Below are 17,116 nucleotides of genomic sequence, written 5' to 3'. Positions count from 1 at the left end.
GATAAATAAATAATGTGCTTCCTGCTCCTTTAAATCCACTCTTATGTGTACAGCATCGATACTTTGTAATAAAAAAATAAAAAAATATATATATGTAAAAAAAAATATATATGTAGAAATGTTAATCCAAATATATATATATATGATTATTTTAAATATATATAATTATTACGATATATATATATATTTTTGCAGACAAACTTAATAATGAAAATGAGTGGGAAGAATTTTTGCTTTGCAAGTCAATTTACAGTATGTGCCGGTAAATTTTCCATTTAAATTTTTTACAAAACTTCAGGTTAGGGGCTACTATGCTCCAAGCAAAAATATATAGATACTGTATACTGTAGATATAAAATTTACATTCACAAATGAATGACATTAGCCAGTAATCAAAGTGCTTGACTTGCAACATGATGAAATTAAATCACACACTCGCAGCTTGAACGTTATGAGGTCTTCACGTCAATCAGGCATAACATCAAAACATCCACCCACGCACTTACACGCAAACACTCTCTCACGCATGCACACACACTCACTGGCATAGCCACAAAAGCAGGTGATTAAAAAAAAAAGGAAGACTCCTCCTTATCCTTACTCGGCACACCTTCATTCCTCCATGCGACTGTGTCTTTCTGATTTCAAATTAAAAGTAGGGGAGACCGGGGCTAGTTGTATCACTTTTGACACTTTTGTATATGTATTGGAATCAGTACATCATATATAAACAAAATGTATACCAGATGAAAGACCAAAGCCTAAGATATATTTTTTTGTATTCATGTCATTTTCATACCTTGTGTCAGTGCAGAGTTATAAGCCATCAAATAGAGGGAGTGGACATGTGACATGTTGTCCCACCATTGGGTAAGTTGTCTGGATTTTAAAACTAATAAAACAAGGAGAAAATTATCCTTATTCCTGCTGTTTTTTTGTTTTGTTTTGTTTTACAGCCAGAGAAATTGTTTATCGTTAATCTTGAAAATTGACCATAGTCTTTGAGCAAGCTTTAACATAAACAAAATATTATGAAATAGGTTAAAGTCCTCAGCCTCAAATGCCTGTTGACTTGTTTTGCTTCCCTTAAACTGGATTTTTTTTCTTTTTTTTTTTTTAAACTATGAAACGTAACCTGGCAAACTAATTTCCTCACTCTTCAGACACAAAATCTGAAGGGCAATTCTGGCATATGTAAACCGAGTTGCCAGAGGCGCATTTTTCATTGGCCCATTCTTTGCATATGTGACAACAAATCCCAAAATGACTGAGACAAGTTGCCCTAAACGACCTTGTTGGCTAATACTTGCTCTAGTTTAAAGTTAGCTTAAAACAGAGCAGTGACTGAGGCATGACAAGTTGCCTGAATCTCTCTTCTAATGAGTCCAGATGATTTGCTGCTAGAATTTGTCTATGTATGATGCCCGTTTCAAAATTTATGAAGTTGAATTTTTTTGATTTTGGGTTGTGCAAAACGGATAACTGGCACTCATGTCATCTCACAATGTGCTATTCTCTTCTCCGACGGTACACAACCCCTGACCATTTATGCGAAGAAAACTAGTATTCCACTTTTTCGTTGCGCCCTCTGGTGGAGAAGAAAATTGCAATGTGACAACTTAAGCAGTAATGGGTTTCTTCTTGGCCAGCTCAAGGCGTCAACGACTTTCTCCTCATCGGTTTTCTTCCACTCTGATCCCCGATTCCCCCCTCATTAGCACAGGACATTAACACATGAAAAAGATTCTCTTTATCATGCTCCTTGATGTCCTTCCAAACACATTTGCAGTAGAGACTAACAGTGAAGTGTACTAAATATAGGGTGACATGATTACTGCTAGAATGTATCGTTATTAGGCTCTGGTAACTAACATGTGGAACATGTTCATATTATATATGCTATTCTGCCATATTGTTTCTTCAACTCTTTCACTTTCATTTCCAAGCGTGTGAAGGTCGTTAAAGATGGACGCGTAGATATGAGTGTGTCATTTTCTGAAACTCCCGCGTCTGCAGTGAGAAACTCACGGCCTGGCATCCCTGACGCATTGGTTCAATGTATAGATTGTAAACGTATGTGCGTGTGTGTGTGTGTGGGAGCATGCATATTTCAGCCGAGCGCGGCGACACACAAACAGCCGTCATGAAGGCCCTTACGCGCCACCGCCACGGAGAAGGGCTTCTCTCAACACATCTCCGCCTCCTCTCTATTTCCTCCTCTTTCGCCTACGTTTTTTTTTGCCCTTCCCTTCCTACTCTTCCTTTCGCTACTTCAGAGAGGTTGTGCAATGACACACCGCATAGGAGAGTAAAACATTGTCTTCTGTCTCATAAGCCCTTACATTGCCATTTTTTTAATTTTTAATTTAATTTAATTTAATTTAATTTAATTTAATTTAATTTAATTTAATTTAATTTTATTTTATTTTATTTTATTTTTTTGTTTTTTATTTTTTATTTATTTTTTGTTTTACTTTTATTTTTAGTTTTAGTTTTACTTTTAGTTTTAGTTTTTTTCTTTTTTTCCCCTTTTAATTACAGGTGCTCTTAAGTACTTTATGTGGCAACAAAAAGCATCCCGTTGAGATTTTAGAATCATCCGCAATTGCGCTCACTCGATCGGTATGCGTTATGCAGCTTTCCAAAGACTTGGGTTTCAGATTTGATCATATGTAATCTGTTGTGTCGGTAGCTGTCACGCTTTATATTTCCTTGTTAACTCAAAAGGAATGCAGAAGAAGAATGGCAAATAAAATGTTTGAGATTGTGATGGAACGAATTACTTTTAAATAGCTACAGTAACGTCATACATTTGGAGGTAATCTGCCCGTTTTGTGCACTTAAATGTATACATAAAATGTGTTTATTATTTTAAATAAATCAATTATTTATTGCGATACAGTAATAAAAAATACAACAATCTAGGGTGAAAAATCTGCTAAATTACAGCTAAATCCAGCTAGATTTGTGTGATTGAAATAGCTTGACCCCTGTAAGGTGCTCCAACCCTCCCTTCAGCACAACTGCTGAAGTTACTTTTTGTTTGGTCGGACAGCAGAAAGGCTCCAAAGGTCTTGGAGACCCCCGCTACAGTTCCACCTGCAATATCCCCACCCTTTCCTTTAGAAAATTCCTCCTACTAGCCACCAGGAACCACTCCCAGAAACTCTTGCTCCAAAGTGACAGATCATTATAGTGAATGAAGGAAGATTACTGAGGCAGGTATGAGGAAGCTATAGGACATACTGTATTTCCAAAAACAAACAAGCTCTGATTTTGGCGAGTTGATAAAAATTGAAACTCAATTTAATCTTTTTTTTTGGGGGGGGGGGGGCATATTCTACATGGTTGAAGTTTGATGGCAATTGGACAAAACCGACAGGAGAGTGTCTGGAAATGTTCATAACGATCCTAAAGTACCCATTCCAAAACAAAACAACAGACTTCTTCTGTTTTCATGAGTTGGTGACTTTTTTTGTGGGTCTCCTCATAATAGACAAAAATTCATGTTGCCATGTGTCACAATTTTTCATATCAAGCCAATTTATGGGGATTTTTGTTATAACCGTTTTAATGCCCATGTGCGATGACAAATCAAATGACTGGACTCTTTCCACAAGTTTAGTAGTAACCCGACAAAATCTCTCAGATGAGTTTGCCTTTGAATCTAAAATGGCCACTTCAAACCAAAATAGCACACTCTAAAAAATATGGGTCAAAAATGGACCGATCCTCTACTTGAGTCAATTTGACCCGTCTTTTCATGTAAAACAACTCATAAATATTGGTCAGATCCTTGGGTGATTTTGTATAAAACAACCCAAACTGTTGGGTCAAATTGACCCATAACGTGGATTTGTCCACTTTTGATCCAATATTGGGTTACTTTTGACCCAACTGTTTTTAGAGTGCAGACTCACTGATTCTTTTACAGTGTGGGGTTTTAGGATTTTTTGCATGTTACTAAGTGAAAGCGGCTTCTTGGACTGAATTTTCAAAATGTCTCAGAGTTTTAAAAAAAGCCTGTTCAAATGGGCAAAATGACCCAAAAATGGTGGCTTCAAACCAAAATGGTTGACTTCCTGTGTTTTTCAGGATATTGCTTCTTGAGATGTTGTTGTCCACCAAATTTCTTGTTGTTATTGTTAAGTGAGAATAGCTTCAGTAATATATTTTCAAATTGTTTTATATGTTTTTGAAAGACCCCTGGAAATAGGAAAGGTCTAAAATGGTGGCTCCACACTAAAATGGCTGACTTCCTATGTTTTTTGGGATGTTTGCTTCCTGAGACTTTTTGGAACATACTTTCATGACACACATATTACGAGCACATTTCATATTGTTCAATGAGACTGGCTTCAGGGGCTCCATTTTCTTTTAAATTTTATAGGAGTAGTTTGTCTTTGAATGTCCCTAAAATGACCCTAAAATGGCGGCTCCAACCCAAAATGACCTACTTCCTTCATCCTTTACTTTTTTAAACATTTTTGTGTACAATAATGATATACATGGCTACCCAATTTTATGTCGCTAACAGAAGCAGGCTTTACTTGAGCTTTTGTTGTTGTTTTTAACTCATTCACTGCCATTGACGGCTATAGACGTCAAAAATTCATTTTAACTATTTCTATTAGTTTAAAAAAAAAAATCCCACTTTTGTTGACAAAAGTATGAAAACTGATTTTTTTTGTATTAGAACAGATATAAAATTTGTTATTAATCGTGAGTTAACTAGTGAAGTCATGCGATTAATTACGATTACAAATTTTAATTGCCTGATGCCCCTAATTTTGAATAATCTTTTCTTTAAAAAAAAAAAACATTATTAAAAAAAAAAAAGTCTTTTTTTTTTTTAAAGAAACTATTATAAAAAATTAGGGGCATCAGGAGATTAAAATTTGTGATCGTAATTAATCGCATGACTTCACTAGTTAACTCCCGATTAATCACAAATTTGATATCTGTTCTAAATGTACAAACAAAATTATTCTTAAAATTCTAGGTTTTCATACTCATGTTAAAAATAGAAAAAAAATTCAACTCATAAAAATAGTTCAAATTAATTTTTGACGTCTATAGCTGTCAATGGCAGTGAATGAGTTAATTGATGAGCCACTTTTAAGAGAGCACAACCACTTGCTTAGGCCTTATTAAAACCTCAGAAGAACTGGCTTAAAAAAAAAGGCCAAACTCACAAATTCTCCTAATATACAATTACAAACAATTTAGCATAACCCCAGAGGTCTTAGATTAGCAAAACGGGTTTCCCAGCCCTGATTTACTGAAGACACCATTTGGGGTCTATTCTGCGACTTCAAAGTTTAAGTGCCTGAATTCCATATTCGCGTCGACCGCAGCTCAGGTCACGGCTAGCCTCAGGCAGGGGAAAGCTGCGGTGGAGAAAACGATGCTAACGTTGCTCAACACGCTTCTGTGAGCTGCGCCTGAGGGGAAGTTGTTGACCTGCGTGCTACATATGTGAGTGAAATGCGTGTTTCATAAATGCTGTTGAGGAAATTACTCGCATTAGGAATGCATTGTATAAAAATATAGTTGTATTGCAAAGTTGGGAGTTACAATAGAATAGTATGAAAATAAATAAAGACCCTTTATAAGTTACTCAAAATAGCAAATCTCACACCAACTATTGGACAATTATTGACCATTTAACAAGACCATTTAAATTTTCGAATAAAAAAAAATCATTAAATGTCATTTGAATCGTTTAATGTAATTATATGCATGGCATGCATAAAATGAATTTGTAAATGCATCTGATTTTAATTTAAAAATGTTTTTTTCAAATTTAGTTCACGTATAGGCTACCTGCTTGCTTATATTTTGAAATTAAATGATGGTTATTTTTTTTAAAGTTTTTTCCCCATTTTTATTGTTTTTTTAATATATAGAAAGATGAAAATACAAAAAAAGTATTTAAAAAATAAATATGTTTTACTGAACAACAAATATACGGTATATTTTATGTGTATTTGTTTATACTGTACATATTTAAAAATATAATGATTATTAATTTTAGCCAACTGGCTTTAGTGGAAAGTTCCTAACATTTTATAAGTCACTCAATAAAATACCGAATTTACACCTTACGTCAATTACAATTATTGACAAACTTTTTTTTCCTTTTTAAATATTATTTTCATTACTGTACATTGAATTTTTGAGTATTAATATTTGAGTATTATTAGTAATTATATGTATACAAGCATTTAAAAAAAAATCACGTACAGTATTTATATATAAATTTTTTAATTAATTATTTTAATTTTTGAGTTTTTTTAATGGCTATTATTTTTAGCAGATTACCTTCCTCATAATCAGGCATGCTCAGTCTATTTGGAACACCTCTTCAAGTAACCAAATATAGTTCCTTGCCTTATAGAGCTCCTAAAGTTTTCTCTAATTATCTTGCAATGCAGTTATGCCAAAACGCTATAACTCAAGACCAAAAAGTATTTGCCCGAATAAGTTAAATTTAATTTAATTGGACAATATAACATTTTGTGCAAGGAAACTCTCTTGAAGCAACCTCAGACACGGTGTACATGTTAAAAAACATGTGTCCTTTCCTGCCTTCAATCTTTTGTTTCTGCCATGAGTGCATCAAAAGGTGCCGCTAAGATTATAGTGAGTGTGGAATGGCACACACGCACACGCACAAACACACTCACGCGGTCGTGACAGTCACATCAACAACAATACTTGCTGAGGACACCAACAAAGAGATCGGAGCAAGCGATAACGTCCGCTGCCCACATCTCCGCTCATCTGTCGGGTAAATACCGGGTAGTCAGCCACTGATATATTTATCCATTCACTCGCTTTTGTAACCGTAAAAGACACTCATGCCAAACGGTAAGAGCCGCCGACAAGCGTGCGGTTGGCGAGATTGTGGTCAAATATGCAGACGCGCTTCTCTTTTTTATTGTCTTTCAAGAAAGCTGACTGCGGTTCCACCCAAACAGATAATTAGCAGGTGAGCGGTTGTTGGGCTCATCTGCATATCTGGTTTCATTCACTTTGGCCCTGCAGGCCGCGAGCTATCGTTGCGGTTAAACAAAAACGTTTATGTGCTCATGACCCTTTGGAAGTAAGTTAACACATTATCATATACCGTGACCTCCACCGCAAGGTCGAGTGTCAGGAAGTAACAAATATGCACAAATAATTTATTGATGTTAAAATTATGAGTGACCCCATTTACAAGTTTTCAGAGATGTGAGCCTGTCGGGAAGTGTACAGTTATTTAAAAAAGAATACGGTCAAGTACTTGCTTCAAGCTGTTTATTGCCACTCCCACTTGAAGTTTACTGGAAAACTAAACATATAACAAACTAAAATTACCCCATTGTGTTTAACCAAACCATATGCTTATAAAAGTATGTTAGCTTAATGCTAACCAACAATTTGATGTCACTAATAGCTTAGTGCAAAAAACAGTGCTCACAGGCATACATTTATTCCTATGTAAAAAATACAATAATAAAATAATAATAAAAAGAAGACTAATACATCTTAGTTGCAATTTTCTTCTTCTGTGTTTCATCGCCAAATACGTTAGTTAGGGCTGTATGTATTACTCTGCCGCCTGGTGGCCAAGGTGCATGATATAAACACAATACAATACAGTACAACACATACAAGCATAGAGCACAATACAATGGAGTACCATTTATCGATGATGTATTCTATTCTTATTCCAGTAACTTTTTTTTCCCAACTTTGCATGGCGACAACACAATGTTAAAAAGATGTAAGCATAGCAATGTAAAGTCAACATATTTTTGATTGATTGAGATCTTGGAATCTTGCAGTATGAAGTGGAAATAACAGTACAAGTTCTCTCCAGTCTTTACCGTTAGCTAATTTAGCATATTTTGTTACCCAGTTCAAAATATAATCTAGTATAGTCGGCAAAACTCACATTCTGTACTTATTAGAAGTACAGATACTTGATACTAGTAAGAGCTAGCTTGCGTTGGCTTGACTTGTATGTAGTCATATATATATATATATATATATATATATATATATGTATGTGCTAACGCTAGCTAGCTCTTGCTAATATCAAATATCTGTACTTCTAATAAGTACAGAATGTGAGTTTTGCCGACTATACTCGATTTATGAAAACAAGTAACGTTTGTTTGTTACTGATTACAGTAAAGTACGAGAGTTTCTAGCTTAAATATACATATACTGTATAAGGTTTTTCAAAAATGACGAGACTGGTTCAAACGCTCATGCGGTCCAAATAAGGCCTTAGGATGCCCTCCCCTGTGTTAGGCGTAACCACTCACAAGACGGCTCATACATACATCCAAATAGTTTTGGTCTGGAGTAAATTGAGATAATTGATTTTTCAGTTACAGCAACAAGCACAGTGTGTTTTTGGCTCGTGTACGCAGTGAGGCAGCAGCCAGGACGAGTCCATAACAATTCACTGGAGTCTGGAGATTATTGTATTTTTTAATTATTATTATTATTTGTATTCTTTTTTTTTTTTTGCAGAAACCTATATACAGTTTTGGTCTGTTGTGGAAATCCCTGCTATATATCACAGCCAGATTACTCCTGCATGACTGTAAAAAGAGGTCATATTAGAGTAATGTGTTACATACACACACACATATACATGCGGGTGATGAGGGTCCGCGATGGATACATTGCAGCTCGAATTCTTCTCAAGGCGCTACGGCAACAGAGCGGGACAAGCTTACATTTGGAAGTAGCTTATTTCAGTTTAATTTGGGTTTAAAGTTTCAGGGTCAAAAAGGCATTTTAGCAAGGTGCTATGTGGACTCCCTGCAATGTGAACTCAAGTACTTCATTAAAAAAAATAAAAAAAAGAGAAGATAAGCGGAAGATGGAGGTTGATTCCGAAATAGGGTGTGAGCAAGAATAAAGATGAAAAAATTTAAATATATTTCAAGGTGGGGGCTTTGTCCCTTTCACTTGAATCATGTGCATCGGTAACATATATTTTTACCACACGCTCTTTCATCCACAGGTAGATATGAAGTGTAATATGGTTAAGTATTGTTGTAAAATACTATATATATATATATATATATATATATATATATATATATATATATATGTTCTGTATTTTTATGTTTTGGCTGCTGTCCCTCGCTGGCTTAAACCCAGAAATAGATTTTTGTGTGCGTGGGGCTTTCCAGATTGCAAATTTTGCTGACTAGTCCCGTTTTGCTACAGTTCTTTTTTTTTTTTTTCATTTTTTTTTTTTTATGGTCTAACTGTAATCAAACCTCCATATTGTATTGTATCAAAGGTTGCGTTGTTGGCAGTGGCCCTAAATGGTGAAAAAAAAGAAGAAGACGTTTTCGCAAGACCTTCAATTGTAAAAGCTGAACTGTAACTATGTCTTTGTATTGGATTTGACGAGGACAGTGGTGGAGTTTTGGCCCAGTTATCCAGTATAAAAGTTGTGTCGAAGCAATCCTTGGTGACAAGTATGGTGGCCCTTAAGAGTCAATAAGGCAGATTATGACATTTTGTTCATGTAGTTCTTACAATTCTCTCATTTCTCTGTATTGTATTGTAAGGCTAACTTTAGTAGTACCAAGAGTGGCCCTAAAATAACTAACGGTGACTGTGCCGGGTCAAAAAGTCACTGTTTGGAGAGAATCATATGTTTACCTAGTGGTATGAAATTGTACACTTCAAAACACAATCTCTTACTGTGCTTCTTAACTGAGCGAGTGATTGCGGGTCAGACTCAAGTGTGATCCAAGGATGATGAGGGTAGCTTCGAGGATATGTTTCTGGGAAAACGACACTCAAGCAGGCATGAGCGCAGCTTTGACCTATTATCACACGTCAATGAGGCAGCTCGTGATTCTTCACGAATCGCGATAAACATCTCGCCCTCTCTGCTGCTTCAACCCGATCGTCTCTCCGCTGCACTGACTGGCATTTACCCCTTCACTTCCCTCCTCCCTCCTTCCTTTCTCATCCACGATCCTCTCTCCATCCCTCTTCCTCCGCGGAATATTCCCGTGGGATAGTGGAGGAGGAGAGCTTTCCAGGACTGTTGCCTCATCATCTCAAATAAAAAAAAAGCCTGGAACATGTTCAGACCACCAAAATGTCTCGTCGCTTTGGCAGGAATGCCCGTCCTGAAAAAAAAAGAAAAAGAAAAGAAAAAAGGACACCTTCCTTTTTTCTTTTCTTTTTTCAGTGCATGATTTCATTTCCCATCACTTTATTTTCTTTAATTTATTTACACTTTCAGCTGCTTAAAAAAAAGAAATAAAGCCTTTATTTGCTAATTAAAGTTGTTGCTCAGAATGAGCAGCATTTTAATTACAGCCAATCTAATATAACCAAAATAATGTACATCTAATCAGATTTATTAACATATCATAATAAATATAATCAAATTGATTATCATTTGTAAATAATAATAATAATAATAATAATAATAATAAAATAACAGTAAACTGTCAAGAAGTGCATTAGAGCCAAGAAAGAAGAATGAATAATTAATAAGAATCATAATTAGATAATCACAAAAAATTGAATGTTTTCAGAATAAAATTGTATTTTGCCAATATCTCACAAACAAAAGTATTTTAGTATTGCAAAAAAAAAAAAAGTAATTAAAATAATACCCTCAAATACTGAAATGAGCAACAGTACTAAATTAACTCATTCACTGCCATTAATGGCTATAAACGTCAAAAATTCATTTGAACTATAACTATAAAATTCTAGGTTTTCATACACTAGTTGACAAAAGTGGGAAAAAAATGTTAAACTAATAGAAATAGTTCAAATGAATTTTTGACGTCTATAGCCGTCATTGGCAGTGAATGAGCTAAAATATTCAAACTTTTCACTTTGCAATTTTGATTCCTTAAACTTAAAATGACTTGGGACTCTTATTAGAAGAAGACCAAAAAAAAAAAAAAAAACTTGACATATCCACGTGTGATACTTGCCCATAACCTACTCGAGCCATCCACTCCCTCCCTTTTGCTTTCTCTGTCTCGGGCCCAGTTTCAGTCTACAAGTCCCAACACGCCAGAGAATTAGAAGAACCGCACACTCCTTTTTCTCCACAATCCTGCTCAACAATCACGGCGTGCCCTGCTCAAGGGCTCCAGCAGGGCGTGTTTTGCTCTGCAGACCACAGAACAGGAAGATTGACATCTCGCCACATCGTCCCTATCAACCTTTGCTTTTACAGACTTCATTCATTCCAACATTTGCAAATATAATATATGGTACAATTCTTCCATTTACAGTAACTAATGTAAGAACAACTACTAATACAGTAATATTGTAAAAGTGTTTGTACAACTAGGAAATGCAATTTCTGGAGAAATTGTGGGTTGCTGGAATGCTGAATGGAAATATATGGAATTGTGGAAGGATTTGGCATGATATTGAATGAAATGCAATCACGTGGAATGATAATGAAAGTTATGGAATGATATGGGATATTGATTGTCATGCAATGGTGTGGAATGATTTGGGTGAAAATGTGCAATATGGAATATGCAATATGGAATGATTTGGAACGACACTGAATGATATTGAATGGTGTAAAATGATACTGGTGAAAATGTTGGAATGATATGAAATAATATGGAATAATGTGGAAATATATTGCTGAAAATTATTCTTAAGGTGAATTGAATGAACATTTTGAATTTTGAATGGGAGTGATATGGATCTGCATTATTGATTGTGTCATTGAGAATGAACTGCCACTGGGGGAGGGGCATGTTTTTTTAGGAGGGGGGGGGGGGCTCGATTTTTTTTTCTTTATTTATTACAAAAAAAAATTGTAATTGCATAACAATTTTTTTATTTTTTATTTTACTGAATTTTTATTTAGATTTATTTCATTAGATTTTTTTATCAAGAGAATATAAATATAAACGGTTGATAATATAAAAAAGGGAACCAATTGGTTATTGACATGTCTTATTTTGTCTTTTCTATTCATAATTGCTCTTTTAACCAAGCAAAACTATAGTTGATCAGAATTCTCTTTTTTTTCTACAGAATTTTCAGTAGAATGCACTCAAATGCTAAAATATTTGATAGCTGCAGCCCACACAACATTTATTTGACTTGTATTTATATCGTTTAATAAATCCTTTGTCACTGGAATTAACATGCAAATGATTGCTCCTCAAAATTGCGAAAATTGCCTCTCAAAGAAAAAGAACATTATTTTGAGCCTTGATGGCACCCGTCCGTGCACCTGCCATTGTCTTGAAAGATAATTCACCTGTCAGTAAGAGGCGAGGAAGGGAGGGAGAGAAGGAAGAAATGAAAAGGAAGAAATGAAAAGGACTAAAGGACTAAAGGACTAAAGGCCAAGGCCCGGGAGGGAGGGAGACAGTCACACCTTAGAAACAAATGCCGTGTGTCACTCGTTTAAAAAAGAGAAATGCAAATGGTGCCAGAAGTGTGAACGGATGAGTGGAAGTGATGTGAGAAGGGAGCACATCAGGAGGAAGGAGGAGGAAGAGAGGGAGTTGTCTCCTGCAACAAGTCTAACCTGAATCCAAAGCTAACAAGATGCGCTGATTGCAGGGTGCTGAAAATATGGAGGGGGAGAAAAAAAAGAAAATTAAACACAGTCTTTTGTTTCCACTTGCTTCTGCTTCGCTCGGGTTTCAGCACTTAGTGTGTTCTTTTTTTTCTTACACAAACAGACAACGCGTCAATGTGTCAAGTCTCAGACAAACAAAGTCACATTTTTTAAGTACAGTTCAGTTGTATTTAAAGTCAAACACACAATTTTTTATTTATTTATTTATTTATTTTTATTTAAAATTTTCTATAGTGTAAACAAGGAATTCAGATTAATATTGCCTTTGTTGAATATGAATTAAGCAGCAAAATCACTCAAAACCATCCTCATGCCTTGGCTAATGATGATGTCAGCATTTTTCTGCCTTCTGATTGGTCGGGTAACAGCAAGCAAAACACATCTGTAGACTGCATTAAATAATCACATGTATTTTGTTTACATTTTTATGTTTTTGTTGTAGTTTTTCAGCGTAATTATACAGCTCACTTTTCAGTCCCACTAATACTCTGTGGACACTATACAGGTTTTTCCGAACCCTTAAATTTGGGTACCGGTTACCTTTCAAAATTGTGACAAATGGTATCAGAAATTGGATTTAGCCATGAGACCATTGACTGCAGCTGTCAGTGTTGTGGTCAGTGTACAGGTTCTTCAACCTTGAATAATCAGGTTCGAATCTGGCTGGAGGTTACTCCTCAGAGTTCTGTGCCAAATGGTGTCAGAAGTGGGATTTATCTATGAGGCCATCGAGTAAGGAATGCAATTGGGTTACTGGTTTGTTTTGTCAAGTGTCCACTTCACTAAATGTTTAAAAACAAAACTTTAATCATACTCCTGCAAATGACACACAAAAAAAGATCAACACTCTTTCCATGTGCAGCGGCTAAACTGCAAAAATGTAAGCAGCTTACGTTTCCCCAGTTGTAAACCACTGGTGAAGACTACGCGTAATGGAAAAAGGTATTCCAGTTATTCACAAATGACACTCTGCACAAGTCCCTGAAGCAAAAAAAGAAAAATTCCTAATTACAGATGAGAGAACCGACACAACGCTCACAAAAATGTGCGGACTTTCCCAAACGTTCAGTGTGGTGCACTGAAAATTGACAAACTATTGCCCTGTCATTGCCTGATAGGCATTATGATAAAAGATAAGACCTCCCTCAAGGCTCAACAGGTCGAATTTGGATCAGGACAAAAAACCTTCATACTCACGCATGTGCCCTAATTGAAATCAGGATTAGAGTACTTTGTGCTGACATTATAGAAAAGGAATGCATTAAGATATTTTTATTTCCTGTTGTGATACATTTGCAAAATTGAGTTATGAACTTGGTTAACTGATTCACTCCCAGCCATTTCCACTGAAGCAACCCCCTTCACTCCCGGTTGTTTTACGGGATTTTGACTGATTTTGCAAGGCCCACAGAATATTGTGTTCTATTGCTATAAAAAAAACATGAAACCTACCAAAAGAAAGATTAGAGTATCCTTTTTCATCAGGAAAACAAAAATATATTTCTATATGTTTCCGTTTTGCAGCAGTTAGCATTAGAACAAAGCAAAGTTTCATCATTATTCACAAATCTGTTTAAAACACTGGGAAAAATAGCTTTTTTGCAACATGGCCCTGGTTGATCTCTTATACTCTGCTGCCACCTGCTGGCGTTTTTTTTGTAGTAACTACCATTGCTTTAAGCGACCTCTTCAGGATAGAGGCTGCATCAAAGCCTTATGTATGCTCTAGCATTAAAAAAAACAAAACGTTAAGTGACCGTAAATACGTTTTTGGAACCATGGCAATATTTTAAAATAGAACGTTTTTATACGTCTTTGGGAGCAAACGAGTTAAGGAATAAATTCAACTTGAAAATCACCACCATTTTTCTCATGTTATTTAAATGAATATCTTTCTACAGCCAGCAGATGAAACTTTGACTGCTTAAAATAAAAAATACATTACTTCTCCATGGTCAACAGTTTTCCAATAATTTTTAGTTTAGCAATTCAAATTAGAATGACACACACATATTTCAGCCCACAATCTCCACCATGGGCATTTCTAGCCCATTTTGGGGGGCGCTCAAGCACCCCTAAATTGAATCCCAGCCCCCCCTAAAATTTAAGAGATTATTATTATTATTATTAGAATTGGAATGGAATGAAATTATGTTAAAATGTACATGACAGTTAAATGTTCTATTTATCTTGACTGACCCAGGAGCTTAGCCACCCTAAACCTATGACCGTAGAAGTGATCTTCCATTCTTGAAGTCAAAATTGCGTCATTCATTTGCTCCATCGGAGTGCAGTAAGCCATGCAATCTGACATCTTTTATTGCACTTTGTCATTTAACATTAGCAGCCATTGCTAAAGTGCTCCCGACAAGTCCTCACATGCTCATAGTTTCCGAAAAGCCTGCTTTTCCACCAACACTTTATAACAACTTGGCCGGGCCGGGGAGGTGACTTCCTGTTTGCACCACGCCACACACACACGCACGGCTGATCCCATTCAATTCGTGTCTCCGGCTAACGTACGTACATTCTTCAGTCATTACAAATGGATGCTGGTCCGCTTGCTTTGTAAAACAGGCCCGGCGGTTATTAAGTAGGGCTGCCACACTTGCCACTAACGTTCACGCATTCCTCGGGAAAATGACGGATGGTGGCCCACGCACGGCGGGGAACACGCCGTCGAGAAATAGTGTGTTGCCACCCGGACGTCACTCCTCTTTTCTATTTTGCTCATGGACGAACAAAAGATGCCAACGGCGAGAAATGTAAATTACAGGATGGCGTGGCTAAAAATGGACATTGTTACCTGTAGATTACAGGGCCATAACACATTTTAACAATACTGGGGCCTCCCTCAAGGCAGTCTTCCGGGAAAATGTGTTATGGTTCGATGAATGGTGAACAAGGTTGAACTTTTTGGCCATAATTCAAAAAGTAAACACAATATTACTCATCACCAAAAGAACACTATTCCTACAGTGAAAGATGGCGATGGCAGCATTATGCTTTGGAGTGTTTTTTCTTCAACTGGACCTGGGGCTTTAGTCTTGGTGAGGGGAATTATGATGACTAAGTGTTAGCAACAAAAAAAAAAAAACTTCAAAGCATCTGGTAAAAAAGAAACACATGGCAGGAAAAGCCTACTAGAATATCTGAACTTCACATAAACCTGGCATTTACACAGGGGTGTGTAGACTTTTTATATCCACCGTATTTTCATGACTCCCAAGAGAAATGCTAGCAAAATGCAAAATAATAATAACAACAATCCTAATTTATAGTAAAAAAAAAAATTTATACAAATATTCTAACAAGAAATTTATTGAAAAAATTGACATTAAAATGTCAGGAAAATAAATAAATAAATAAATATATATATATATATCAGTGATTTTATATTTTGATTTATTTCCCTTGGTAAATTTTCTTAATTTGAATTTATACTACAGTATGTCACCTATATATATATATATATATTAGTGACACACATTAACATCATATTTGTTCATAAACTTATGTATGCATGGCCTTCCATGGACTGTGCAAAAACGGTCCTGAAAAAGCTTCTGCACCTGAGGTGCGGAACAGGTCCGTCCACTATAAGCTAAACAGGGATGACTTCCTGCAGCGATGACACGAGGAACACTCCTTTGTCGCACTGAAAAACGGTTTAAATCTTTGTATGAAGCTGCATGGTTATGCTTAATGTTTTTGAAGGAACGTTTAAAGGGCAACTGCAGCATGGGTTGCATTTAGTAACACAAAAGAAAACTAATTTGGATTCCTTTATGATGTAATTGTGTTGTTGCTGTATGGGTGCAGCAGAGCAATGAGGAAGAAATACGTAGGAGATTGTACATAAATATAAATGAAAGTTTTTTTAAAAAATGGAAAAAATATTTGAGTGGTTACTGTGCATTGTGCATGATTGGGTGTAAAAAGGTGAACTGAGTTTGAAAGTCCTCATTCTTGTTCAAAATAGGACAATTTTGCATAGTCACTTCAATTGAAAGAGTCAGTATTAAAGCACGAGATGATACTTTGTGACAGATCTTGCCGCTAATAACTGTATTTGACAATATTGGCCAAAATGTAGACACTAGGCTAGCATAGCTTTTCCAGTAGTCTAATTGCATTGCGTTTGAAAATTCTTTTAATTTTTTATTGTGGTGTGGTGCTGTTTTCCACGATGACATCTTACAGTCACGAGAAAAACAAAATTGGACCATTTCAAGGTGCCTCTTGAACCTTATTAGCATTATCACCCACTGGCAGGAGTACATTTTATCACGCTCACCTCACAGTCTGAGGAGTTTGCAAAAGAAGACATTTTAAAGTATTTTTATTTGTTTGTATTTTGCATGGTTTTCAAAAAAATCATCAAATTCCAGGAGGATAGAATGACATTTGGGGTATTTTTTTTTTTATTGCTGCCAAATGTCAAAATGGGTCAAATTTCAGCCGAACAGTAACCGTATAGTGCATGCATGTATGTGTCTGACA

Source organism: Vanacampus margaritifer, chromosome 1 (genome assembly GCF_051991255.1).
Source record: "Vanacampus margaritifer isolate UIUO_Vmar chromosome 1, RoL_Vmar_1.0, whole genome shotgun sequence".
NCBI lineage: Eukaryota > Metazoa > Chordata > Actinopteri > Syngnathiformes > Syngnathidae > Vanacampus > Vanacampus margaritifer.
The sequence above is the reverse complement of the archived record's forward strand: the minus strand, read 5'-3'. Positions refer to the sequence as shown.